The 2926-nt window shown below is 41.2% G+C and overlaps 1 protein-coding gene across 1 annotated transcript in view; it reads left to right on the top strand.

Moving 5' to 3' along the window:
• Nucleotides 1–2926, top strand: part of MCC (MCC regulator of WNT signaling pathway) — a gene marked incomplete in the record, with an annotated part of 78492 nt that overhangs the window by 74431 nt on the left and 1135 nt on the right.

The raw sequence follows: 2926 nt of genomic DNA, 5'->3' as shown, positions 1-2926 counted from the left end.
TTAATAGAGGTTCACCTCCTTAGCAAACTTGCTTTACAGGTTGATTAATAATGACAACCTTGTTTAAGAGGCATTCCTTTAAAATATCTGTTGCTCAAGTGAAATTTACTAGAAAAGGCAGCATGCTTGGCTTTTGGCATTGTAGACAGTGCCACCAGGAGGCCAGATTAAGGCTGCAGTTGTAAATAAAAAGTTCACGGCAGTGTTTCTCAACCTTGACAATTTTAAGGCATGTGGACTTCAACTCCCAGAATTCCACAGCCAGCAATGCTGGCTGTGGAATTCTGGGAGTTGAAGTCCACATGCCTTAAAATTGTCAAGGTTGAGAAACACTGAGTTAAGGGCTAATGTTGTACAATTGTACTGGCTCTTTGAAAGTGATAAGGGTTCATAGATTTTTTTTTTCAGTATTGCTGCTCTGCTATCTTGTTGTAGCCATTCATTGTTACAAATCAAAGTTTTCAAAGAAAAAAGATAATTACAATTAGAAACTAATTTGAATATCTTTTAATAAGTTTAGGACCAAGCTTTTACCTTATTTTGACAAAGAAACTATATTTTTGGGCATTTTCCTAGAAACTGGACAGTGTTGTTATTTTTAATGGCAATTTTCACCTTTCACAAGAGGTATTATAGGACAATCTTGAACTATAAGAACTCTCCAAAACGGAAGTATAACTTTCAGCTCTGTGCCGGTATTTGTACTGTGCTTGTTGATGATTCAGATACAATGATTAGTGTGTGACTGAAGACAGGTAAACTTCTCTGTAAAGCAGCCATATCATTTTTCAGGTTTGTGTAGAAGTCAGACTAAAAATGCAGTTGCTTTAAAGAGGGGTCTGCTTGCCCTCCTGCACTGTCTGAAGTACCTCTTAGACCAGCGGTTCTTAACCTATGGGTCGACCATTTCACGGGAGTCGCCAAGCAAGGCTGTCCGCCATTTTTTTTCCCCTTTTCCGGCGGGTGTCTTACCTCCCTTGGGCTGGGCCAGCTGGTGGTCGGCCTGCTCCGTCTCTGCCGCTTGCCAGCTACGCCTCGGCCGGCGCAGGGGGCGGAACCACGCATGTGCGGCGCTCCCGGGCAGGGAAAGTCCTCGACTTATGACCGGTTGGGTAGTCCTTGACTTACGACCGGTTTAGTCCTCGGCTTATGACCGGTTTAGTCCTCGACCTACGACCGGTTTAGTCCTCGACTTACGACCAGTTTGGGGTCGCGGCATTAAAAAGGTTGAGAACCACTGTCTTAGACTTAGCTAGAGATAAAAAAACTAGGTATGTACTTGTCAAGTCTGACTTGCTTACAGTTTCATAAGAAATGGCTTGGCCATCTTGGAATTGCTGTATAACAGAAATCATAATATAAGGCATTGAGAGCCAGTGTGATGTACTGGTTAAGATGCAGGACTGGCACTGAGACCAGTGCCACCCTTACCCCAGTAGCACACTCATTGCCTTTAGGTAAATCATTCTCTCCCAGCCCAACCTGCCTCACAGGGCTGTTGGGGAGAATAGGAAAAGAAGCCAATATATCCACAATCTTGAGCTCCTGAATAAAAAGGTGAAATACAAATTGAACATATAAATACAAAATATATTTGGACACACACCCCCTCCTGATATTCAGCAGATGCCTCCCCTCTAGTCTTCTGAAAAGCCCTGTAGACCTGGCTTTTTCCACAAGCTTTGGGGTGGTGTGTGGTCTGAGCCAAGAAAGGTTGTTTGTTGGATGTGAGGGGTTTATTGCTTTTGGAGATGCTGGCTTTTACATGTATTGTTTATAAGCTGTCCAGGGTGGTGCTACATACATGAGCAGCCATATACAGTATATCTTATTAATTTTGCTAAAATAAGGGTATACTTTTACAGCCAATTTTACCAGTTAGTAGAAAAGCAATTGTGTTAGCAATTAGCAATAGTATGTAATAGCAGTAGCATCTTCCATACTGAAACAGCTTTGGCGTGACTCATTAGAGTCCTGTTGGTGAATATCATTTGGACTCCGTATGTGCAGCTCTCCAGCAGTGTGGTACTTGCAACAAATATTGTTGTTATATAATAGTATTATGAGATCTGTGTCACAGAAAAATGGTCCTTGCTGCCATCCCTTTATGCAGCTTCAAACCTGAGTCAATAAATTAATAAGATAACTCTTATTGTCATTTTTTATTGTGGATACACTGGCACACATTAAAAATGAAATTCTGTTGCTTGCTCTCAAAAGTGTACACATACATAACACACATATAAACAGGCTATATACAACATATATACACCCCTACATATAAATAGATATAAATATATAAATAGATATAAATATTAATCACTGTCCATCTTGAATACATAGCAGAAGTTAATTAACATATGAACAACACCAGTATTACTGGGCTTCCATGGTATCAGAGTAATGCCATGTCACTCAGATTGCAGATAATAATAATAATAATAATGATGATGATGATGATGATGATGATGATGATAAAGTTGGAAGGGACCTTGGAGGTCATCTAGTCCAACCCCCTGCTCAGGCAGGAAACCCTATACCATTTCGGACAAATGGCTGTCCAGTTTCTTCTTAAAAACTTCCAGTGTTGGTGCATTCGCCACTTCTGGAGGCAGGTTGTTCCACTGGTTAATTGTTCTAACTGTCAGGAAGTTTCTCCTTAGTTCTAGGTTGCTTCTCTCCTTGATCAGTTTCCATTTGTTGCTTCTTATCCTGCCTTCAGGCACCTTGGAAAATAGCTTGACTCCCTCTTCTTTGGGGCAGCCCCTGAGATATTGGAACACTGCTATCATGTCCCCCCTCGTCCTTCTCTTCATTAAACTAGACATACCCAATTCCAGCAACCGTTCCTTATATGTTTTAGCCTCCAGTCCCCTAATCATCTTTGTTGCTCTTCTCTGTACTCTTTCTAGAGTCTCAACATCTT

The sequence above is a fragment of the Protobothrops mucrosquamatus genome, unplaced genomic scaffold (genome assembly GCF_001527695.2).
Source record: "Protobothrops mucrosquamatus isolate PMUCROS unplaced genomic scaffold, P.Mucros_1.0 scaffold1545, whole genome shotgun sequence".
Classification (NCBI taxonomy): domain Eukaryota; kingdom Metazoa; phylum Chordata; class Lepidosauria; order Squamata; family Viperidae; genus Protobothrops; species Protobothrops mucrosquamatus.
This window is presented reverse-complemented; position numbering and strand designations above follow the sequence as displayed.